The sequence below is a fragment of the Heloderma suspectum genome, chromosome 1 (genome assembly GCF_057233095.1).
Source record: "Heloderma suspectum isolate Gila_16-S chromosome 1, 16-S_ref, whole genome shotgun sequence".
NCBI classification, from domain to species: domain Eukaryota; kingdom Metazoa; phylum Chordata; class Lepidosauria; order Squamata; family Helodermatidae; genus Heloderma; species Heloderma suspectum.
The window spans coordinates 309,563,142-309,590,124 of NC_139458.1; positions in this window are offsets into that span (position 1 = coordinate 309,563,142).

Below are 26,983 nucleotides of genomic sequence, written 5' to 3' on the forward strand. Positions count from 1 at the left end.
GAAATAAATAAATAAATATCTTATTGTTCTGTCATTAAGTAGATGGTGGCAGCAGATTACTTAGATATGTTTATGGTGAATCTGGACCCAGTGGACAGGCTGGGGTACTAGATACCTAGTTAGTTTGATTTACCTACTGTCCTCCAGGGCCCAAGGCCTCATGCAAGACCCTAGGGATCTCACAGTGACACTCAGACTAAACCTGACTCATTCACTGTATTTACATGAGAAGCCCCACCATTCATTTTTCTTGAAGTCACAATAATCATGATCTGTGTAACCCAGATCTATCAAACAGGGTTACTTTGATTTAAGGGTGTTGGGTTTGTTTGTCCCAATAAAGTAATAGGTATCCAATCAAACGTAATTAGCGTTCTCTACCTTAACTGGTTCAGGAATTAGGTTTAATCAGGATCTTTCATCAGAATTGAATGAATAATCGGCACATCTGCCCCACAATTAAATGACTGACTGTTTTCAGTTTCCTGAATCATTCTCACACACAAGCAATTTAAAAGATTGCTACCCTGACGTGTGGCTGTCTTTAATGGGTAGCTGTGTAATAAGAATTGGTGGGTAACAAACACACAGGGATTCCAGCATGTATCAAACCATAAACATATATTAACTTGCCAAATAGCTTGTCTCCCTGAGAAAAATTGTCATTTGGATATGAGTGCCCAAACACCTGGCTCATGCAAATTGTTTGGCTTAATCCCCATAGTTTTACTACCATGTCCATAATAATGTTTTGCTTGCCCAGAAACATTTCCCTAAGGAGAAGAAATAGAGTTACAGCACTACTTTAGACAGCGACTCAGAATGTAAAGAGTTAAAGCAATATAACACCACGGGTTAAGTATTACAGGTCCTTCAACACTGTGCATTTGAGACAGATAACACAAGGGAGTAACCATAATTAATTGCTGTCTTTTACTCTCTGTTTAGCACTCTCTTTCACTTTGCATTTCTAACTGTAAAATGATTCCCTTTATTGCTTAATCTTACTTCCTTTATATGTCCCCACTTTGAAATTAGTTATGCCATTGAGGGCACAGTGGACCACTTACTATGAGCCTCAGTTGCAGACTGTTCTTTATGGAGAGGGTTGTTGTTTTTCGGAGGGGGTACCACTTAGGGCAGTCACTTAATCAACAAAAAAGAAGACAAAAGAGGGCAGAGATTTATCCAAAATTTGCATGTGATAATTTAAATATACAGGTGCAAATTTAGAATGAATTATTATAATTTATATAGAAATGCAGTACATCTCACCACAGCATGGAAGTACGGATGTACGAAACACTTACCTGGTTTCGTCCAGGGACAACCATGGTGGGGGGAAGGCACTCTGTCCCTCCCCTTAAATCCTCAGGGGGGAGGCAATCCATTCCTCCTCCCCGGAATCCTGCCTGGCCGGCTCCGCTCCGTGGCCAATCTGCAGAGCCACTGGCCGGGCCAGCCCGCAGCGGGGCCTCCAGCCGCTGCTGGGCTGCTGCAGACGCAAAGGGCGTCCTGAGTCCCCTACGCCATTTGCGTCCCTGCTTTAGCTGTGATAGGCTACATAAATATTTACATAGCCTATCACGGGCTACCCTAGGTAGTCCCCTACTCAGGATGCCATTTGCATCCACAGCAGCCCGGCAGTGGCCGGAGCCGCCGGAGCCAGAGCCACAGCCAGGTAGGCTCTGTTTCGAAGGGTAGTGGGGTGGGTTGCTCCGTTCTGCCATGGATTCTGGGGGGCCGAATTCACTGAAATTCGCCCCCCCTGGGATCCGTGGTGGAATTCTCTAACATCCCTACATGGAAGGCTGTGACCAGGTGACCTATGTGCCTTCCTGTTCAGTCTGCTGTTCAGGTGATAACCATTGACAGGCAACAGTTCATATGGTTCTTTATCTTAAAAACAGAATAAGGCAGCACAGCCTGTCAGACTGAAGGCACCTCCAAAGAGAGGACTGTCACCTGTAAAAGAGGACACATGGCCAGCCTAGTACCACCACATGTGGGTACAGCATTGCTCAACCTATTTTGGTAAGTGTTGTGGTGAACTACTGGTTTTGTGAAGCTTCCATCCAATTTGTTCACCACAAACAATCTGCAATCACAGTTTGAAAGGGGGGGGGATGTGGGCCCTACACACATCCACTCATTTGTGAATCAGTGCCAATGAGGGATTTCCTCCCAATACAAATAGCTTCTCCAGAGGAGGGATTTTCATCAGTACCACAGCAGGACAGGAAAGGGCTAAATTCTAGGGATGTCAGAGAATTCCACCATGGATCTTGGTGAGGCCAAATGCCAGTGCATTCGGCCCCCTGAAATCTGTGGCGGAATGGCCTGCCACCCCCCTGCCCCCCGCGGATCCCCCCTGGGATGAGACTTACCTGGGGTGGATGTTCCGGGCAGCGGCGGCTCCAGCGGCAGCTTCGGCAGCTTCGGCGGCTGGTCTTCCAACCGGCTACCGCTGCCGCCATTTGCAGTCTGGAGGTTTGGGTTTGTTTGTTTTTTACAGAAACGTGATAGGCTACGTAAAGACTTATGTAGCCTATTATATCGCAGATAAAAAAAAAACGCATACGCAAATGGCAGCGGCTACGGCTGCCACCATTTGCGTTCTTTATTTTTCTCCGTCTTAGTCTACGTCAATATTTACGTAGACTATAATGGTGAAAATAAAGGGGAACTAGGGATGTACGAAAGTCACTTACCTGTTCGCGGATTATGCTGATGCTGGGGGGGAGGCGCTCCATCCCTCCCCCCAAAATTCTGGCCAGGGTGGAGGCGCTCTGTCCCTCCCCCCCGAATCCTGGCCGGCCGGCTCCGCTCCGCAGGGATTCTGCGGAGCCGACAGCCGGCTCCGCCAGCGGCCGGACACCCGGCCGCTAGCTAGCAGGGATGCAAATGGCGGCGGCCATAGCCGCTGCCGTTTGCGTCCCTGCAGTCAGCCGTGATAGGCTACGTAAAAATTTACGTAGCCTATCACGGCTGATTAAAACAAAAAAACATGTGCGTACACAAATGGCAGCACCCATGAGCGCTGCCATTTGCGTTCCTTATTTTGGCACGTCTTAGACTACATAAACATTTACGTAGAGTATGGCGAAAATAAGGAGAACGCAAATAGTGTAGACGCTACGCTATTTACGTTTCCCTTATTTTCGCCGTAGTCTACGTAAATGTTTACGTAGACTAAGACATGCCAAAATAAGGAATGCAAATGGCGGCACCCATTGGCACTGCCATTTGCATACGCGCGTTTAAAAAAAAAAATCAGCCGTGATAGGCTACATAAATATTTACGTGACCTATGATGGTGTTTTTTTAAAATTTAGCTGTGATAGGCTACGTAAATCTTTATGTAGCCTATGCCTATCACGTTTTTTTTTTTTTAACTTGGAAATGGCAGCGGCAGCAGCCGGTTGGAAGACCGGCCGCTGCAGCCGCTGCTGCCGAACCACCACCAGAGCTGCCGCCGCCAGGAAGATCCCGCCCAGGTAATTCCTGTCCCGGGGGGTGGGGGGCGGGCCGTTCCGCCACCAATTTCGGGGGGCCGAATGCGCTGGCATTCGGCCTCCCCGAGATCTGTGGCGGAACTTTCATACATCCCTAAGGGGAATGCAAATAGCGTAGTGGGCTCTATTTGCGTCCGTTTTTGATTCGCCGTTTTAGCCTACGAAAATATTTACGTAGGCTAAAACGGCAAATAAAAAATGGACACAAATAGCGCCCACTGCATTATTTGCGTTCCCCTTTGTTTTCACCATAATAGTCTACGTAAATATTTACGTAGACTAAGACGGCGAAAAATAAGGAACACAAATGGCGGTGGCCGTAGCCACCGCCATTTACGTATGCGTTTTTTTTGTTTGTTTCTTTTACCCACAGCCCTCCGCGGCCGGAAATCCGGCTGCAGATGGCCCTGGCCTGGGCCTGGCCGGCTGCTCTGCAGAGCCGCCGTGGAGCACAGCTGGCCGTTGAGGATTCCGGGGGGGAGGACCAGATCGCCTCCCCCCCCATCGAGGATTCCGGGGGGAGGGACCGAATGCCTCCCCCCCCCATGAACAGAATCTGTGGAAAGGTAAGTGACTTTCGTACATCCCTACTAAATTCTCCCTCTCAACCTGCTGTGATCCTGATAACTATCAGCCTCCCCACCCCGAAGCACACACACAGTGGCTGCTACTTGCATTTAAGAGGACATGCACGTTCAATCAAACACCCATTTAACATCACATTATGAAATTGTCAGCATGGTGGTTATTATGCATGGGCCCCATCCCTTGCCTCTTGACCTTTCGTTGAAGTGATTGTACATAGTACTATGACCTAGGGATGGCGGAGAAATCCCCCACAGACTCCAATGAGGCTAGGTTCTTTAGAATCCACCCCCCCCAGAGTCCGTGGTGCAACGGACTACCCCCCCCACCCCCTGAAATCCCTCCGGGATGCACCCCACCTGGCAGCGGCTGGTCCAAGTCCGTCGTCTTCGTTCCGCAGCCATCTGCTGCCGGGCTGCAGAACAAAATGACATCCAGCATAGGGGACACCATTTGCGTCCCTGACCTTGGCTGTGATTGGCTACGTAAATATTTACATAGCCCATATTTGATCTCATTCTTAAACACTGTTAATTTTGCTAGGTTGTAACATATATGTGCAGGCGTGTTTTTAAAAACATATATACATTATCAGTTTATTTAAAAACATATATACATTATCAGTTATCATTTTTAAAAAATGCCCCGCGATATGATTGGATACAGTATTGAGGCTCTTACCATAGTCATACAAATTTGACTCAGGCATTATATAAAATTATACCTTCTACACATGTACAGGCACATAGATGTTAAAGCATACACAAAAGTACACAAAAGATCCTTCTCAAGACCACAGAATGGCCATAGCTTTGACTTCAGTATAATGAACTCACATAAAGAGCTGCCCTGGACTTTTTGTGAGGATGAGTGGGATATAATATCAATAAATAAATGTTCTAAGCCTGCCCAAATAAGCTACATGGAGAGTTCCAAGAGAGGGCTAAAATGTGAGGGGGTCACTTAGAAGAGAGAAGGCTGAGAGAAGGACTCCAGCCAGGATCAGAGGGCAGTAAGGTAATTTTAGGCTCTGGATGTAATTGTATTTTGGGTAAGGATGGTGTGGGCACCCAATTGGGTCCAGGAGTCTGGCGGACTCCCCCCTGCCCACGCCCACAAACCACACCCACTGAGCCCCTGCCCCTACTCACCGCCACCACCCCATGCTTGCCGAGCCTCATGCAGTCACCCTAGACCCATCTGTGAGCGCTACAAGTGCCATTTTGCGCAAGGAAGCAACATTCACAAATATGCGCACATCTAGTCTTACACAAAATGGCACCGTGAATGGCCAATATACACAAGATTACAGGCATATTTACACCTGTAGTCTTGTGTATATCAGCCATTCATGGAGACATTTTGCGTAAGACTAGATCTGCACATATTTGAGATTGCCACAAAATGGTGCATGCAGTGCTCCCGGATGGGTCCAGGGTGAGTATAGGCAGCTCAGCGAGTGCGCGGGGGGAGCTTGAGTGTGGGTCCAGGGTCACGCGAACTGCATCAGTGGCTCAGCAGATGCTGAAATGTGGGGCCTCTGTCCATCCCTAATTATGGGAAGGCCCTGTTTAGACTATAATGTGTATTACATCAGTTACTTCAAATCAGGGAAAGCCAGCTCTGCTGTGTTTGGGGGCCCTTCTTCTCATTTTTCTGAGTGGGTCCCTGGACTTTACCCTGAAGTCCTCCCTGACAGCATCACTCACCAGGATGCAATGCAAAAAAAAAAATCTATTCTTGAAATCCATGGGAAGAGGACCCAAAGCAAGAGGGGGAAAGTAGTTAAAAAAACAACAATTAGTCTAAGGTTTGTTTCAACACAAATTATTGGAACAAACACGAAGATGACATGCAGGAAACATGTAAGCCTGTCTAATAAGCAGTAGCTGGGAGTAATATTGGTCAGTGTGCTAGGCTAGCCCAATTGGAGGAAAAGTGCATGGAAGCCTGAAGAGTGCGATGGAGAGATTACTCCCTGAGGGATCTAAGAAGCTGTCTGGAAGTGTGTTAGCTAGAAACACTATTGATTAATAGAAGCTTCAGGAGCCCTCTGACTGGTAGTACCATCTGTTCTCATTGCCTTCACATCAGTCTTCCCCAACCTGGTCCCCTTTGGCTGTTTTGGGGTACAACTCCCAGAATGCCTGACTATAGGCCATGCCGGCTTGGGCTGATTGTAGTTGAAGCCTAAAACTAGGGATGTACAGACTGTGCAAAATCCGCTCTGTCTGTGTTTCATGGATTGTCAGGTGCCTTTTGTTCCATCGTCCACCCACAAATGGATGTGAATTCTTTTTTTCTGCCGTGTGGAAAAATACGTTAATAATTACGTAAGTATTTATGTAAGTATTTACATAATTTACCTTAGTACGTAACATTTAGCGTATTGTCCCCCATTCCATTCAACATTTCCTCAGCAGAAACTTACATATTTTCCTACAAATTTATATGCGTAAATTTCGGGAAAGTAAAAAAAAAATCATCCGTAAAGCTACAGACTCTGTGCAGCCTATGGGGGTCGCTCTGCAGTGGATTCTGCAGGTCGGATTCTTAGAAATCCGAGCTGATTTTAGTCTGTCTCAAATTTCTCCAGCATCCCTATCCAAAACATCTGATTGGAGTTGAAGCCCAAATCATGCTGGGGAAGACCACTTCAGAAAGATCCTAATAGTCTTAATAGGACTTACACTCAATGCACAGGATTGTAGCTTACATAATTTTTCATGGGTTCATTATTTATCTAATCTACATTTTTTTATGTATCGCTTCACTCTTAATACACAACCTTGATTTCATGCTGATTCTTAAAACTAGGTTTTGAAATTAAAATGGGTAATATCATCACTTTGTAAGACAGTTCTGCATTTGGCATTATCCAAGGAGGTTAAAAATGCTCATTAAATAACTTTAATCTACACTTTAAAAGCCATTGGAACTATTCCATCATTTCTTAGTACTTTGGTTTTGAGGAATATGCATCCTTCCGCAACATACTTAATGGGAGAGAAAAGCACTGTCCATATGTAGCAACAAGAAGAACATCTGGAAACACCACTGAAGCAGAGAAAGGCATTTGTTTTCTCCTGGCACAAAGAACCTTCTGGAAGGTTTACAGAAGAGGGAACCAGAGTCTGCAAGAAATTAAGTTAGACAGCTGGCATTGACCAAGGGACTGATCCCAGCAGTAAATGAGAAGCAATTCTCATGCCCTCTTCCTCATTAAATAAAGTTGTAAATGGATAAGTTTCACTTCTTATCACATGCCATTATAAAAAGTGCACAGAGCTTTAGAAGAAAAAGAAATAGGATGCATCTGTCTTGATCATTTTGGTCATGCAAGTCATAGACCTAGTATAGTATTAGAAGCTAAACTGTGAACCAGGAAGCGGCTGGTTTAGATCTTTGCATCGACTCTGAATTTACTAGGTGGCCTTTGGCAACTTACTATCTCAGTTCACTATAGGAATTCCTTATAAGACTGTTGTAAGGATTACAGAGATAATGTATGGAGTTGTGTTTTGGACACTCTGAAGAGCTATATAACTATTGTTTTCAGATTTTTACAACCTTAGGGGAAACACGACATAACTACATGTGCACCTCAAGAAAATTCTACAACATCAGTCTTCATGGTTTATGATATGGGAGCTATGCTTGCAAGATAGTCTCCCTATCTGGCTATGACAAAAAGAACTGCTCTTTTATTTTCCATCTTGGATCTTAGTCAAGCCACTTGCACAAAATAATATGAGTTGAAAGGCTGGCTGAGATACAGAGAGACAAATTTACCTACTGAAGATAATCCTAACTTTGGGATATATTCCTGTAGTCCTTTTTCCTTTCATTTTGTTTCTTTCCATTTTTATCTTGCCCTATCTCATGTCTTCTATTAATTAGGTTATTTCTTCATATACTGCATTTCTGGTCCTCTTAAGAACACACAATACACCTGAAAGTTGCACAAATGGCCCTTTGAAGTGGTGATCATGAAAATATGCAATCTGATCTTATGCAAAATGCACTGTGAATGGCCAATATACGCAAGATTATAGGCACAAATGCCCCTTCCACGCTTGTAATATTATGTATATTGGCCATTCATGGTCCCATTTTGTGTATTTTCTTTCACAAAAAATGTCAATCGCAGAGCTTACTGGATTGGCCCAGGGTGAATGTGGGTGGCTTGGTGAGCAGGGGGTTGGGGGTGGGTCTAGGGGTGCACAAGCTGCATCAGCAGCTGGGCGGGCACCTGGAGGACCAGAGCTTGGGCGTGTCTGACTATCTCTATGCTCTGGTAATCTCCAGGTTATATTACTTCAATGCACTCTATGTGGGGCTGCCCTTGAAGATTGTTCAGAAACTGCAGCTTGTGCAAATTGTGGTAGCCAAATTAATAACCACAGGCCAGAAGGTATGAGCGTATAAGACCAATTCTGGTCTAGAGATGTACGAAAGTCACTTACCTTTTTGCGGATTCTGTTCATGGTGGGGGGGAGGCATTCTGTCCCTCCCCCAGGAATCCTCAATGGGGGGGAAGGTGATTTGGTCCTCCCCCCCGGAATCCTCGATGGCCGGCTGTGCTCCGCGGAGGGTCCGTGGAGCAGCCGGCCAGGCCCAGGCCAGGGCCATCCACAGCCGGATTTCCAGCCGTGGAGGGCTCTGGGTAAAAAAATAAAAATAAAAATGCATACACAATTGGTGGCGGCTACGGCCACTTCCATTTGCGTTCCTTATTTTTCGCCGTCTTAGTCTTCGTCAATATTTACGTAGACTAAGACAAAGAAAAGAAAGGGGAATGCAAATAGTGTAGTGGGCGCCACCGCCATTTGCATATGTGTTTTCTTTTTTTTAACCCAGCCATGATAGGCTACGTAAGACTTTACGTAGCCTATCACATCTATGTAAAAAAAAAAAAAAAAGACAAGACTACAAATGGCGGTGGCGGCAGCCGGTCGGAAGACCAGCTGCTGCCGCCACCGCCGAAGCTGCCACTGGAGCCGCCGCCATCCGGAACATCTGCCCAAGGTAAGTCTCATCCTGGGGGGGATCCGTGGGGGGGGTGGCAGGCCATTCCGCCATGGATTTTGGGGGGCCGAATGCACTGGCATTCGGCCTTACCGAGATCCGTGGCAGAATTCTCTGACATCCCTATTCTGGTCTGCTTGCATTGGCTGCCTGTATGTTTCCGAGGCCAATTCAAGATGCTGGTTTTAACCTATAGAGTTTTACACTGCTTGCGACTGCAATGCCTGATGGAGCGCCTTTCCTGACATGAACATACCCAGACATTACAATTAGGGATGTTGGAGAAATCCTCCACGGACTCCAATGAGGCTGGATTCTATTGAATTTGGCCCCCTGAAGTCCATGGAAGATCAGATCCCCTACCTCTTCCTCTATTGCGAAGTCCTCGCCAGCGGATCCTTCCTGCCCTCGGGTCCAAAGCCCCAGCGATACGGCTGCCATTGCCATATCGCTGGATGGACTGACAAACTGTGGACTAGGGTTGGTGGAGAATTTCTCCCCGAAACTTCAGGGGGCCAAGCGCCAATGTGTTCGGCCCCCCGAAGAAGTTTCGGGGAGAAATTCTCCGCACCCCCGCCCCCCGCACACCCCCCCGGGATGGGACTTACCTTTCCCGAATGTCCCTCCTGGTGGCGGGTCCCGGCAGCGGTTCGTCGGGTCTTCGTCAGGGGCGGGGGCAGCAGCCGATCTTTCGACCGGCTGCCACCGCCGCCATTCCAATAAAACTAAAAAAAAAACAAAAACGCCCCCATGATAGGCTACGTGACGATTTACGTAGCCTATCACGGCTGACTTTGCAGATCTAGCTGTGATAGGCTACGTTAATCGTCACGTAGCCTATCACAGGGGCATTTTTTTTAAACTTTTAATTTCGCGGCCGGGCGAGGCGAGGCGCCTCCTCCCTGGCCTGAATTTCGGCTGGGCGAGGTGGGAAGCCTCCCCCCCGGCCTGAATTTCAGCCGGGCGAGGCGGGAAGCCTCCCCCCCCAGCCTGAACTTTGGGGGGAGAGCAGCGAAGCGCCTCCCCCCCACCGCAAAAAGCTGCGAGACCAGGTAAGTGGCTTTCGTGCACTCCTACTGTGGACGCTAATGGCGGCTGGCATAGCGGCCACCATTTCTGTCCCCTGCTCTTTGACGTGATAGGCTATGTAAATCTTTACATAGCTTATTGTGCAAAGGAACAGGGGCACAAATACTCCATTTGTGTCCCTGTTCCTTCGCGGGATAGGCTACGTAAAGATTTACGTAGCCTATTATCGCTAAAGCAGGGACGGAAATGGTGTCCCCTACGCTGGACGCCATTTGCAGCTGCAGCCCGGCAGTGGACGGAAGTCTGGCTGCGGACAGGCCCGGCCAGCAGCTCTGCGGACTCGCCATGGAGCAGAGCTGGCCAGGGAGAATTCCAGGGGGAGGGACGGATCGGAAAGGTAAGTGGGGTTCGTCCACCCCTAATTACAATTAAAATCTGAGGCTTTCCTCTGAGTGCCACTTCCAAGGGAGGCTCAGAAGGTGCCAACAGGGGAGAGGGCCTTATCAGTGGTATCCCCCGCCCACCAACTATGGAATGAGCCTGCCTGGTGCCAACACTATCATCTTTTCAGCACTGGATAAAGACCACCCTCTGTTCCCAGGCATTTAATGGCATATGATGGAGCAGCTATGTCTGCAGTTTTGAACCAGTCGATTAGGGAAAATATTTTTTACTTAAATTGTTTTTAGCTGTTTATATCGTTTTAATTTTTTGTGTTCAAAATTTCTAGACTCTTTTTGTCATGTTATATTTTTTGTAATGCTGGTGTATTTTTTATGAATTGTTTTAAACTGCCCAGAGAGCTTCAGCTATGGGGCAATATAGAAATGAAAATGAAAATAATAATAATAATAACAACAACAACAACAATAATAATTGTGTAATGAAAGACAGGACAATCACACTTATCACCCACACACCTCAGCCACCTCATGTTAGATAAGAGCAATAAACCCACACCTCACCCATGAAAATATCTCCAAATTTTTCTGCTCCTTTGAGTATTTTTTTTCCAAAGCAATTTCTTTTCTATAAATTGAATAAGAACAGTTGAAAAAATGTGGAAGAAACTTTTGGCACAGCACTGGAAACAATTCTGGAAGACTGAGGAGCACTAGTCGTGTAAACAGTCAAGGAGCAAGTTTTTCTAAAGTATGGGTCACAGTGACATCCACTGAGAATACTGAAAGGATGGAACAGTGTGCCATGAATACTTTAACGGTGTGGGTCCAGTTATCACATGTTAGAGATAGAGGTGATATTGTGAAATAAGGTGGTTAGGATCTAAGTGTACCAAATTTCAGCTGTTTTAATTTTTTGTTGTAAAAAAATTGTAACAATTTTAATAGTCCCATCAGTGAGTGAGCCCCAAGTAGCGTTAACATCAGCCTGCTACCTTTAGTCTAAATACAGAAATATAAGACAGGCCATGATGGATCAGGGCCTATATAGTCCAACATCCTGTTTCCCACAGTGACCAACCATATGCCTATGGGGAATCCAAAATGGGGATATGAGGGCCATAACCCTCTACTACAGTTATTCTGGTATTCAGAAGCATGCTTCCTCTGATCTTGGAGGTACTATATAGTCATCATGAACAGTAGCCTGGTTAAGGTAATTATGATAATTGATTATTATTTATGGAGCACCATCTTTACCACAAGCAGGTTTGACATTTCCTGACCTCAAGGCTTAGAATCCAAAAACAGACACAAGGAAACAAGAGAGAAAGGGAAAGAATATATATTGAACCATTGAATAATGGGATCACTTAGCACCGAAGTATCTGTTCTGATTGGCATTTGGCAGCAAAATCCACTGTCACAGGCTAAGACCTCTTTCAGCTCTGCTACCCAAGATTCTTTCTATGACGGGAAAAGCCCAGAGTTGAATGCCTGACCTTCCACATGAAAAACATGTTGATGTCTGTTGATGTCTGAGGGGCGCTAGTGTCCCTACCAGCCATTCCAAATGGATCCGATCTCTGAACAATTAAGTCTAGCAAAGTTTTCCCCACAAATTACTCATAACTAGGCCCATATCCTAGAATTCCTTTTATTTTAAAAGCACATTTTATGACTGCTGCTAGAATGAAAGCCGGGAACAGTCTAAATACTGAAGATGAATCAGACTCTACTGAACACCAAAAGGGGGAAAATATGATGCTTAATTTGTTGCAAACATAATTACTTTCATTCAAACACAAGAGAAAACAAGAAGAATTGATGTTTGCCAAACGCCACCATCCACAGAGCTGTAAGTAAATAATTAGAAGCAGAAATAAAATCTCCCAGATGATTCAATTTCTAACTGAGATAGCATCAGCCATCTATGTGGACTGGAGACAAAGGCGGTAGAAGAAAGTAACTAATGTCAGAGCCTGAATAAACTGTTGCTGCATAAATAACAAGACAAGAAAATAAGATGGTCACGATGATAGAATAGGTAAAACACAGAAACTTTGCTTCACTGGGACAGCAATCCTATGCACACTTTCCTGGGATTAAGCCCCATTGAATACCATAGGATTTACTGCTGAATAGACAAGGTTACGATTGCACTGTAAGATATGGAAAGGAAGGCTGCTTTTTCAAAGCTTGGCAAAGGGAGATAAAGTATAGTATGTATGTATTTATGTATGTATTTATGTCTTTATTACATTTTAAACCACCTTATAACTGTAAGTTCTCTGGGCAGTACAGAAATAAATTAAAACCATAAATACAAGATAAAAATAAAACTGATTGCACATATACAAGAAATCTACTGTATACATTTGAAAGCGGAAAGAAACCCACACAGAGCAATCTCATACATCTTTACACAAAAGTCCCATTGAGTTCAATGGGGCTTACTACCAAGTACTGGAAACATGCTTGTGGCCTTGAAATATTAAATTGATCTCAGTGATTGAGAGAGGTACTTATTGGTCCTATTAGATGGGAGAACACTGTTGTAATGTGCCCTCTGAATCTAGGGATGGCGGAGAATTTCTCCCCGAAACTTCAGGGGGCCGAGCGCCAACGTGTTCGGCCCCCCGAACAAGTTTCGGGGAGAAATTCTCCGCACACCCCCACCCCCCGCACCCCCCCGGGATGGGACTTTCCTTTGCCGAATGTCCCTCTCGGCGGCGGGTCCGGCCGGCGGTTCGGCGGGTGTTCGTGCAGGGCGGGAGCGGCAGCTGGTCTTTCGACCGGCTGCCACCGCCGCCATTCCAATAAAAGAAAAAAAAACACGCCCCCGTGATAGGCTACGTGACGATTAACGTAGCCTATCACGGCTAGATTTGCAAAGTCAGCCATGATAGGCTACGTAAATCAACACGTAGCCTATCACGGGTGACTTTAAAAAAAAAAAAAAGCACGTATGGGTAATGGCGGCCCCCATAGGGAGCTGCCATTCCCGTTCCTTATTTGGTCGCTGTAGTCTACGTAAAGATTTACGTATACTACGGCGAAAATAAGGGCAACGCTATAATAAGGCTAACTTTTTGAAAATAAGGGCTAACTTTTTGAAGGATCAGGTAGAAAGAGTAACAACCTTATTATAAGATGAAACTTGTGAAAAGCTGAATTAGCAAATGAAAGGAACAAACATGTGAAGATATTGTTAGAGATTCCCCCACTTCTTCAAGCAGTGAGAAGTTATCCAGGGGCTGCACAACTGGATTTTTTTTTTTTTTGGATGATAGGGCACCGGAGATGTATGGCATATTTATAGTATTTACTTCATTTTAAAACATAGAAACAGAGCATAAATCCCAGCCCAGTATTACAACACATGGGATCTTAGATTCTCAGGGAGAGACCCTATACCCAGCTCTAGGCCAACGTTCAGCTTTCAGCCAACTCTTTCTCTTTCTCCACCCCCCCCTCCAGCTGGAGAAAATACACCTTCCTCCAAGTTCTGATCAATGTATTTTTCAAAATCACATATTCCTCAACTACTGGGAAATCTTCTTGAAACCCTTAGCTTAGGGGTGTGCAGATTCTGCTTAATCCAGCCCATTTGTTTTTTGTGGATTGCCTGCTCCGTAGTTTGTTCATTGTTGGATTCAGATTCCCCCACCCTTCAGAAAACAATATGTGAAAGATGTGCCAGAATACATGGTCCTTTTGTTGGTATGGAACATTTTTTGTATTTCTCATAGCTTATTGTAAAATCAGTTAACAGAACGCACACACACACACATGACTGCAGAGGCTGAAGAGATGCATAAAACTTTGTGCTTTTTTATTTTAAAAAATGGTGTGTACTGTGTATTTTACAGCAGTGTTTCATAATTTTGTATGACCAAATTTACGCATAATTTGAGAAAGTTACAAAAATGGTCTGCAAGTCCGACTGGGAAAAACTGGTCCACTGTGGATTCTGTGGGTTGGATATTCATAGAAGTCTGATGTCATTGATTGCAGATTGCTCCAACAACTCTACATTAGCTACAAGGTTACATTAGTGCCTTAGTACTAACATTAGTAATCTGCATAACAAAGGAATAGGTTTATATTTATTTCAAGTAATTTAAAGCCATTTTAAGGGCCATATCCTCACAGAGCAAAGTCAGACTAAACCATTGTATGCCATTGGACTTGAAGACTGGATGTACCATACTGTAAATAAATAGTATTCACATCATATTCATTTTTTGGAATTGGTGATATTGGCAACGACACATCACTAAGTATGATTCATCTTTTTTTTCTTTCTTTTTTAGAATGCTATTATATCCATCCTCATTATTTTGTGAGGACTGATATAATGGAATTCTCCTACTTCTATCTTGAGTTACAAATGTATTTTGTTTTATGGGTCTCTCTATCACAAATCAGATGTGGATCTGTTCTAGAAAATACTTTTAGATAACTTAGCCCAAACTTTGCATTAAAGGTCACCTTCTCAGCATATCCCTGCTTTGGCTTATTTAGTTATAATCAAAACCTGTTCTGACACATGAAAGATGTTCTCATTATGCAAAAAATATCTGGCCTGGCATAATAATTTGAAAGACATCCAACAACTTCACTTCAAGAATAACAGTGCCTTCCTTTTATTCACTCACTGATTGTTTTTGTATACCCTGAGGTTTGATACAAAGACCCATCATATTCTTTTAAAAAAATCTTAAACAGTCGTGAACCACCTTATTTCTTTCACAGCTTTTATATCACAACTCCTATTAAATATAATTACTAAATATTTTTTTAAATTACAATAAATTATGTATTGTGTGTCTGTGTGTGGAGGTGTCTGTCTGTCTGTCTGCCTATCTGTAGCAATAAATATATTAAAATAGTGTTATCATACCACCAAAGCTTGTAATTATCTGGCTGTGAATAAAAATGTATCCAGCTTATAATGAGCATGTTATGAATCAAGTTCATTCCCCCAATAAGATATTCTTTGGCTTAGATAGTAAAACAACATTTCACACATATGCAGTTGACATTCAGGTTGACCAGACTACTTACAAGCTCATAAAGAAAACTGTTGATGAAACTCTGACTATGAACCTAATTGCTTTCTACTCATTTTTTTCTTTAATGTCAACCCCTTACTCTTAATAAATCTCTCATGATACTCTCATTGATATCTGTGGAATGGAACTGCATCTCCAGACAACTCAGCCAATTAGCCCTTACTTTGTGAGTATCTTCATTATTTGGTTCCTTTTCTTCATTATTTCTAACTGTCCTCCAGATCTTGGACTTCCTTTTTTCCAAGTTGTGTTGAACTGGGAATAGAGGCTAGTTGAATACTACAATTTGCAGAGAGCAATATGATGGCACATGGCACATCTACTAACACTAACAAGACAATTCTCCAAAAAAAAAAGATTATCTTCTCCATCCCAAGCATTCTCTGAGCAAGCACATGATAGTCTGCCCCTGTGCCAGCTCCCCTCTCTCCATCCAAAAACAAAAACACAAAAACGTAGCTTTGGTAAAGGAGAGGGAGATGGAAGCATAGAGGGCTCTCTAGATTAGTTTACAGTCTTAATTTTGTCTGTACCCATAACAACCTTGTCCTCAATCCCAATTGTAACTAGATGCATGCAACAAGCTAGACCTGACTGGGTATTTGCATTCCCATGTTGCAGTATGTGTCAGATAATGACTGTATTTTTTAATATCTTGATGTATGTATAACTATATGGGAGGAAAAAAAGGTGCCTATAAATCTATGCATTTTGATTGTGAAAAAATGTATAAGTGAGTAGAGGCCTTAGTCACTTATCAGTATCAACCAGTACAGAAATTTTACTATGTAGAGGCTCAAGGCACTGGTAAGACAGGCATAACTAACCTATGCAGAACTTACAAGAAGAGACTAGAGGCCTTGGAAGAAGGCATGTGACAATATACAGACCAGTGTAAGGAATCCAAGAGGAGCTCAAAGGAGAAATAAGATCCTGGCAAATTTACAAAAGAAGAAAGGCAGTTAATGTCAGGAGAACATCTGCTGCTGATGTCGAACCTGTCTGTCCAGTGCTAGGAGTCTCTGAGAGATAAGTAGCGTAGAAGGATCATGCAAGGGATCAAAAGAAGTGATCCCTGTATGATCTATCCCCAGATGACAGGAAAATGGGTATAAAAGAACCAACAAAACAAAGTGCCATTGGGCAACCCATCACTCATTGGGCAACCCATTGGGCAACTCATCAGAGCAGCTCAACGTGTTTGCCTGTGCTGAGCTCCAATTATCTGTGCAATGGGATTGGCCATAGTTCATAGACAATGATATGGTAAATATAAGCAAGGTGTGTGAGGGGGTGTATCTTAACATTCTACTCAATAAATACAGCACATGTTCTTTTACCCTGAATGTGGTCCTTTGTAGTGTTTCCTTCTATGTTGACTGAAATAAAGAGGATACAACAAACATCAGAAAGGCACTTCCAATTGTTCTGGTCATTTCAGAGGGTGAAATCTGCTTTGCAGCTGCTTTGGCTGTAGATAAAGATTATGTTGCTGGATCAGGGCCTATGTGAGTACAATTCCCATTTTACAAATGTGAAACTCATTGGAAGAGAGGGATTGCCCTAAATAAACATAAGGGATCCGTGGAGGGACTTGAAGCACGTCAAACCCTTTGGTGGACTACACTGGCAAACCACTCTTCCATTCTTGCAATATGAAGCAAGCAAACAAACAAAACCCTAGATAAAACCTTATGTACTATAGTAGAGAATCTTTCATGTTAATTATTTCCATATAAAATAGTTCTGTACATTTTGTAAAAGCATTTGGATTATGTTCATTTGGTGTCCCTCTGCTGATGGAAGGGTCTTTGATCCCATGGAGGTTTCCATCAGTAGAAAAGAGAGAAAGGTAATTTTTGAAATTTTCTCCTGCCCAGGCCCCTGCAACCTTCAGAACAGTGTGGGAGGTGGTGCAGAGGCTGCAGAGAGAGGAACCATCACCAAAAATGGCTTCCCTCCTCATTCTGCTGGTGTAGGCCACCATTGATCAAAGAGCCCTTTGTCAGTGGAGGGAAATGGGTAGTATACAGTCCATAATTTTAAATCTCAACCATCCAATAATCTTGTTCCAATTGGTTTGTCACCCTTCTTGCACTGAAATAAAATATCCTTTATTAAGGCTTGGGAAGTTTTCATTTCAGCAGCCTGTTATCACAGCAAAGGGGATCATGTATTATTAGCCATTCCTTCCATGGTAGAGTTTAGCTGGATGTGGGAATGGAAGAAAGCTACACTCTCCAGATAATTTATTAGCAATGAATAGCTGGGACTAGCTTTAGTTACTCTATAACTCCTTGGATTGTTTAAACAGCCTCCTTTTATTCCCCTGCATCTTTGCCAGACATTTAATACTATCTTTCTAATCAGTGTTTTGCAGCTTTGTGACCATTTAAGGCATAAACCCTCAGCTATTCCCCCCCCCCCCCGCACTTTCCTCATTACTTGGGAGGCTTGTTTTCTACATTAAAGAGCAGTTCCTTCTATTTCAATAATTCTTCCCTTTTATATGGATTGGCCATCCTATTTTTATCTGGAGATCTAAACGTCTTGTCAAACATCTTTCAACTTCTAATACTGTGACAAAAGCTAGGCCATCCACCAAGCCTTGCCACACACTCAAAACATCTTTTATGCTATACTGATCAAAAGGCTTCTTGGGTTCCAAACGTTTGTGTCTAATGTGTCAACCTGCCCTCAGCCATTGTCCCTGACTCTGAAGTTAATCAAGTTAGGTACGCCTGACTTCCTTTTTGGAAATCCACATTGATTTCCTCTGCTCAGTATAAACTGTCCATGGAATTTACTCTGTCTTCCTCAAATTTCATTAAACACTGCAGGGCAAACCTATTGTCATAAAAACACACACAACAACAACAAATTATGTCAATCGGTCAGAACTAAGTGATGTCTACCATAAGGGACACTTGCCCAAATACAGTACAAAATACATCTCTATTAAAACTTGCCATTATTCCAAAAGAATCAGAAAGTTGTTGACCTTCTTTTCTTTCTAAAATGTTCAGATTTTCTATATCTATCCAAATAATACTATATTATTCAATGTTAATAATATGTATGCTGCCTTGGGTTCCTTAAGGAGGAAAAATACAGGATATAAATGTATCAATAAAAACAAATTGTTTTGAGAGGCTTTCCAATGATTTGCAGGTTGCAGTCTCTTAAAAATATAACATACACATCAAGTACAATGGTTGCCCTGCACCAGAATTCTAAACACAATTACCTACGAGGAGGTCCTGTGCATTTTGATGGATTTCTTTTACTAAATTAACTTTGCTTTGGATCCTAGTCTCACAAATATTAAAATATACAACTTAACATAGGCCTTGGCCTATAACTCATGGTCTCTTGCTTCGCTCCCTACATCTTAAGTTGCTTCTAAACCATTATTAGACTTGGGCTTTGCTGAAATGCTTCAGTGCTTTTCACACATCTTTCACATGAAAGGGGCAGCACAACTCTCATTCCAGCCCACCAATGTCCACACACTGCTCATGGACGTTTTCATAGAGCAGGTGTGGGGAACTTTGGACCCATGGGCCAAATATGGCCCTCTGAGGTCCCAATCCACAACCCCATTCCCTAGATGTCATGCCTCTTTCCCTGAATTGCTGATCATTTTCCAGCTTTTGCATGGTTCCACCCCCTTTCTAAAAGGCAGAAATGCCTTTCCTAAGGTTTAGTTACTGACCGTAAGATTTTAAAGTATTTTGGAGATTTTTGGCCCCACCCTTTTTCCTTTTTGGCCCCACCCACTACTGGAATGTGGCCCCTGAGAGTTTCTCCAAAATTGAACCCAGCCCTCAGGCCGAAGGAGGTCCCCCACTCCTGGCATAAGGGAATCCTATGCACATCAGCTCCTGTGTGCTCTGTGGCCCTGTGCTATAGCTCTTGGTGGGTCAGTATGGAATAGTAAAAAACAAACAAACAAACAAACCCACACACAACCCAACAACTTTGACCCATCTGGCCATTTGGCACCCCCAAAACACACACACACACATACTACTTGGGGCCTCAGCAACTAACTTCACAGGGTAGGATAGTAGTGAGGGTTAGCTTAAATACCCCCAATAAGCCCCACCTTCTTGTGCCGATGTCAGGATGCTGTGTGTGCCCACAAGCCTGCCTTGCATGCCTGCTGGGACTGTCTGCAAAAGCTGACACACACACACCCATCGCTTTGCACCAAGTGGGGTAAGAATGGGCCCTTCCACCTGAATATTCCTTCTTCGTCATTCCTGGATAAAACTAGCCAGTCATGGAGCATGCAGTCCAGGGGATGATACCATGTAGCCAATCAGATTTGCATACATGTTGCTACCACCAACAATGTGCGGGCAGTGTTAATTAATAAACGGACATGTTTGCAGGTTGTGCTGAAAAACCACCCAGTTTTTTTTGTACTGCTGAAATCTTTGCAAAATACAGGGAAGTCATTTCAGTTAATTTTACATAAGAGGAACTTTTAATACACCATGATTGGCTGACCACGTTGATTGTAATGTAACACAGAGGGTGGGGAAGAAGACAGCCTCTAAAGTATGTAGAGACCAGGGAGAATAAGCCAAATGGTCTTTCCAAACCTCCAGAGCTAAAAGCAACCTCTTTTTTTGAGGTGAAGGTTCCTACATTTAAAAAACAAAATCAAGAGACCGTTCAATAGCACTTTGCATCTGTTACAGTCTCTGTTTCTTTTCCTTTAACTATAATGTTATGCAACCCATGGCAAGGCAACCTGGGGACTCATACAAATAGCTCTGTAAACCATAAGATGCAGCTGCCAGTCACTAAGCACAGGAACCACTAGCCAAGATTACAAAATATGACATTGAATCATGCTCTGCTTACAGTATGCCTCACAGGAAATGAAGTCACTAATGTTAGCCACTATGTTAGTGATTTCATTTTATCTCTCTCTCTCTCCCTCTCTTTCAATCTCTCTCTCTCCCATCAGCACTGAATACTGTCATTCTCATTTGTGTTTCTGTTTGTGATTTCTACACCAGCCTAAAATCCTGCATTTAAAACGGGGCTTTCCACTTCCATTTTAAATGCAGGATCACAACTGACTCCCTTTACATGCCCTTCCTTCTCTGTAGATGGCCATTCCCATAGCGTTATGTTTCTGTGAAGAGGCATCACACATGCTCCAGGTTCAGCAATACTTGTTCCTGGGTTCCTGCCCCTTTCCCTCCCCTTGCACATTACTGGTGGATGGGGACTGACATGCAGACAGCCCCCCACTGATCTCCCCGGGCCCTGCCCCTGCCTCCCTCTTCCATGCTTTTGGCCAGTCCCTGCCGCTCAGCCCCTCTGCTGCTCCTCCACTCTACCACCCCCCCTCACTGCTGCTCTGCCGTTCCGCTGCTCTGCCGCTCTGCTCCTCTGTTTTGAACAGGCAAGCTGAAAATGGCATGGAGCGAAAATGGCGCAGGAGCGGGAAGGCTGAACGCCCATCAGACCTTCGTCACCACCTTCAACATCACACCCATGCCCCCAGCAACCACACTCAGCACTTCATTCACACTAGGGGAGAAATACACAGGGAGGACATAGCGCTCCATTTGCGCATATCTGGAAAAATACCCCATTTTTTCCGTTTGAGAAAAACACGGGATAGGTGGGAGGAAATAGTGGACTCGCAGAATTCAGTGAGTGAGCAACCTTGAATGCACAATAAACTTGAGGTGTAGAGATCCCCTGTATGTCTGCATTTGTAACCTTATGCTACCCTGTACAATCCAGCATCACGCAGCTTCAAGTACCTCAGGCCCCTTTAAAATTCACACAAGCCCAAGTAGTGACAGCAAAGAGAAGCGTTCATGCTTTTTTCCATGGGTTTTGCTTGAAGCTGCAGAATCGAAAGAGCTTGTCAAAATGACAGTTACTGCTTTTGTGAAGACATTTGCATCTCTTTTGACACACTCCCTTTACCACAGTTTTTTTGTGTACTTGACTGATCATTGCTTTACAGAATGACTGAGCTTCCGAGAGAAGATCTGTCACAGAGAGCATTTTTAAAATAAAGAGAATGGAAGTTTTATTCATGAATAAAACGGAAGTCGAGATTTGCGCTGTATATTAAAAAGAAAATGTTTTCCCCACGTTTCCGCAGAATACAGTTTGGCAAAGTGGGTAGTGGAAACATAAAAGAAAAAAGAGCAGCCCAGAACAGCAGAATCCTGAACCCTGGCTGTGGGCTTGGCTTGTTCAAACAACACCCTGGCATCAGTGGAGGGGCAAGATGTCCTGCCTCCTAAGGCTTGCTGCTTAGTGACACACTGCTGCTTGCCCCACTGTCACTGCCGCTACCCGCCTGCTTGCTGTTACTGCCCCCAGTACAGACAGTCTACAGGGACACCTCACAAAGCCACGCTTTGAGGAAGGACCCCTCAAAGTGTGGCATTTGGGCCTGGGTGGCTCTCTGGAGAGTCTTCAAAGCAAGAGATGAGGCGAGCAGGCAGGCAGGAGGACAGCCTCTCCAGAGAGCATGCCCGCCTGATCTCTCAGAATGAGAGACGGGGGGTGCTCCTCCAAGGAGTCCTACTTGCCTCTCTGTCACTGTGGCATTTGCCGCAGTGGATGAGCGAGGCTGGTGCAGCAGTGGCAGTGCCCACAGGGGCAGGGATGATCCACCACCCCTCCCAATCTTCCTGCCTCATCGGAGGGCCAGCCCTGCTGGCGTCCTGGTTGTTCTTGTCCTAATGGTGTCTCCAGTCATGTGGATCTCAACCACAGCAGTGCTGATGATCATAATGCAATTTATAATGTGCATACCATAAGTGTTGATTTGTTTGATGGTAGAAGAGCTACAGGTTATGAGGCAAACATGGAGTTTTCATCTCATAACACTAATGCATGAGAGAATGGGTGGTTCCCATTCCTAATAAAATGCATGCTTATTGCTATATTCCCTCATACATGCATTTTTGTACACAGTTTTTGACTGAAAAACGCCATTGCAAAATATGGAGAAGTGTACATTTCAAAGGATAACTGGGTTTCAATTCACATAGTGGTTCAAAAGTGCGATATTAGATGTTTGTATTAAAATGTGAACTGAATAAATATCTCCACCATTCCTAATCCCTACTCAGAGAATGCCATCCTTCCTCCAGTGCAACTCCGGAAACTGTTATCAGCAGCAAGCGAGTGCCAGCAGAATGCATCTGACAAAGTGGTCTTTACTCCAGAAGAACTTGATACCATAGCAAATTTGTTCATTTTGAGTTGCTACAAGACTTCTTGTTGTTTTGCCTGCAACTTTGTAAGTTACGACCAGGAAATGAGTGATTAAGATGCTACCATTTGAATGATCACTGAACCAGAGCAACGTCTCCGAGTTCCAGGAATGTCTTTCTGATCCTGCAGGTAAATATGATAGCACCCTGAGGAGAGTACACATGGTTAGAGGACCTCTGTGGAAATTGTGCAGTCAGCTGGATAATAAAGAAAGGGAGGGAGCAATCCTATGGCCGCTAGACAGCGACTAGACAGCCATAGGATATATGATTTTCCGGGAACCAAACTTGGAGCTCACACTCCGAGGCTGGTTCCCCGAGAACTGACCTCCCCCTACTTCCATGCTGCCCCGTTCTCCATCCTCGCAAGAGGAGCATGGTGCTGCCAAAAGAGGGCATTCCGGAGGGTGTTCCAGGGCAGGGAGGTCAGAAATGCCTGTACAACACATCCGATGTGTCATACAGCAACTTCCTTCCCCACTCAACCCTCTGGAGGCTAGACAGCCACAATGGGCTATCTAGCCAAAAATGCAGGATAGGAGGAGCGCAGAGGGAACAATCCCCTCTGTGCTTCTCCTGCCCTGTATTGGATAGGCGGTCACCTCCGCGTTTGGAGGTGGCCGCCTATCTGAATAGGATTGCGCCCCAAAAGGCTTAGCAAATGTGTTATAGAAAGCCGGCATTTCCGCACAGCACAACAGATGAATTGTAGCTGGCACTGATACGGTTCAGTTTTGGATCTTTTGAATGAAGCTCCTTAATTTAAAGTGAATGGAAGCCTTCTTGTAATGTTTATCACTTTGTTATGATAGATACTTCTGGTGTTGGCCGGGGCCTTATCTTCTGCTTGTCTTCACTGTTTTCTCCCTCCTCTTCCCACCCTTCAGCACAATTCCCAACAGGAAAAGCAAACTTGCATTTGCACTTTCAACATACTAACCTTTAGAAGAGGAAAGCCTCACCATGATGTTTTATTATAGAACAGTCAATATCACGTTTCCTATCATTTGTCAGTATTCTAAAACATCCATTACTGCTGGTAAACTAGACAGGCAAACATTTTTCCCCCCTTCCTTAAAGGTCAAATCTGTCACTCAGTTACAAAAGGGAAACACTCACTGGAAAACCTAATTTGCCTGAAAGTAGCAGGCAGGCAGAGCAATCCTACGACATGACGTAGGGAGAATTGAATTCAAGGTGGACAAAACACCTTTTTATGCTCATACTGGCAGGGTGAAAGGGGGTGGAGAGTGCAGCTTTTTACTTTTGTTTTCCCTTTGGTTCCCTTACTCTGCCTGACTTTGAGTGCAATCTTATGGGATGCTCGTCCACTCTGCACTCCTCCCACCCTGCATTTTTGCTAGATGGGCTTTTTCACCCATCTGTCTGGGGCTGTGCAGAGCAGGATGGAAAGGAGGCTGGAGGATTCTTCATAAGCCAGTCCCCACCCCTCCCACAGAACCAACTCCTTTCCCTCTCCCTGAGGTCACCTTTGCAACTGCAGAGAGGCAGCCAGCATGGTTCTCTCCAAACCAAGGGGGAGGGGAGGGGGACCTCGGACTCCTGGGTCTGAGGTCTGCGCGCTGTCTCTGACCTTGGATTCAGGAATCTGAACTACCCTACGGTCCCCCCAGAGGCCATAAGACTGCTCTCTTAATTTCATTCATTCCAATGGGGGAGAAATTAACTATTCCTACTCCAGGCAGTGGTGCAGCTAGATCATTTGAGACCCTGGATGTGAGGGCTTTATGGGACCCCCTTTGGATGGTGTGTGCATGACTTCAGTTATGAAACACATAACTAAGGATTCTCTTCCCCACTGCCATTCCATGCTTTACAACTGCTTCCACCTTCCGTATGTGTTACAACAACGTAACAAAACCGTTTGTCAGCCCTGATTATTTTAAATATATAGTTTGAGCAAGTGCAGTTCTATATTTTAAGCTCCCTTAAATCATAGCACCTTCATGACTACAGGGATAAAATGGAGTTTGCTTCTGCTGCCTTGATGCCCTCATCACCTGTCATCCCCCCACCCCCGTTCTATGGGGCCCTGGACTTTAGCCCCAAAGTCCAGCCCTAGCTGCTCCACTTGCTCCAGACATAGTTTTCCTGCCAGTTTGGGGCTATGTTGGGTGTGGGGGAGGTTGGATGCTGCAGACCTAAGCATTCCCCAGATCTGTGCCAGACATACCCCTTTTTGTAGTCTCCGAGATTGAAGCAGCGGAGGCTGGTGGCTCCAATGCCAGGGGCTGAACCTATCTGGGGGGTTGGTTTCAGCCCCTTGGAGAGCTCCTTTAGAGTTCTGGTTGGTTCTGAGTGAAACCCAGAGCGGCTTCACAGCCCCACTGACATTGGAGCCACCAGCCTCCATTGGGTCGAAACAGCAGTGTCAGAGAGACAAGGGTTGCTGCGGCTGATGTGCTTGTGAAGGAAGGTTGTGAGTGAGACGTCTTTCCACTCTGACCTTGGAGAGGGGGACCCACACTGTCCAATGGCATGTGGGACCCCATGCCAGGACTGCAGGTTTGCAGCCTGAATTAAGATTTGGTGAGTTCATTTTTCATGGGTTCCCTCAAAATTAAAATGACTGTGTATTACATTTGAAAGAAGGGATGCTATAAATAGGCTCACATAAGCCAGGTAAACATAGCAGAAATATTGAGCAGACTGAGCATTTCTAACCAAACTATGTAGCCAGCAATCTAGACATATACATATTAGGAAGTAAATACATTCTGTCATGTTGCCACTACATATCACCCAATAATTTATGGCAGAGCATGTGTTTTATGGAGTAGGTCAATCCCTACATCTCTAGTTAATGACCCCTGGTAGCTTGGAAACTGCTGCCAGTCAGAACAGACAACACCGGGCTTTAGAGGTAATGGTATGTCTCAGCATAGGGATGTATGAAACTCACCTTTTCATGGAATCTTTCACAGTGGGGGGGGGGAGGCGCTCCGTCCCTCCCCCCAGAATCCTTGACGGGGAGGAGGCAATCCAGTCCTCCCCCCTGGAATTCTCGATGGCTGGCTCTGGGCCGTCTGCAGCTGGATTTCTGGCCACAGACAGGCTGCTGCGGATGCAAATGGCGGTCGCCATAGTGGCCGCCATTTGCATCCTGCCAGGCAGCTGTGATAAGCTACGTAAGAATTTACGTAGCCTATCACGACTACCCCCCCCAAAAAAAACCCAGCGTACGCAAATGGCGGTGACTACAGCGTCCGCCATTTGCGTTCCCTATTTTTTGCCAATTTATCTTTTGTAAATATTTACGTAGGCTAGAACGGCAAAAAAAAGGGAACGCAAATAGCATAGTGGGCACTATTTGTGTTCCTTTATTTTTTGCCGTTTTAGCCTACATAAATATTTACGTAGGCTAGAACGGCAAAAAATAAAGGAATGCAAATAGTGCCCACTATGCTACTTGTGTTCCCTTTTTTTCACTGTTTTATCTAACGTAAATATTTACGTAAATATTTACGTAAGATAAATCGGCGAAAAATAAGGAACGCAAATGGCGGCCGCTGTAGCCGCCGCCATTTGCGTATGCTGGTTTTTTTTGGGGGGGGGTGTTAGCCATGATAGGCTTCGTAAATTCTTACGTAGCCTATCATGGCTGCAAGGATGGCAATGGCGGCGGCAGCAGCCCGGCTCTGGCCGGCCAGGAGACCAGCTGCCGCTGCCACCGGAGCCACTGCCGGAACCGCTGCCACATCCACCGCATCCGCCCCTGTTAAGTGCCGTCCCGGGGGGATTCCACGGGGGGGTAAGAGGCTGTTCCGCCACAGATTCCGGGGGGTCCGTGGGATTCTTTAGAATCCAGCCTCACTGGAATCCATGGTGGAATTCTCTGCCATACCTAACTCAGCATAAGTCAGAGTCATACATGAGAAAAGCAACTCCAAGTTCTAAGCTACAGGCTGACTGTACACATGTCCTCTTGAGGTGGTTAAGACCTTCATCTTCCAGCAGGAATTTAATCTTTAATCTGTTGCTCTGATTATTAACATTACTGCTGGCTCTTTAATGTTTAGAGCACAATCCTACATATGTTTAGATATTTTTTTTAAACC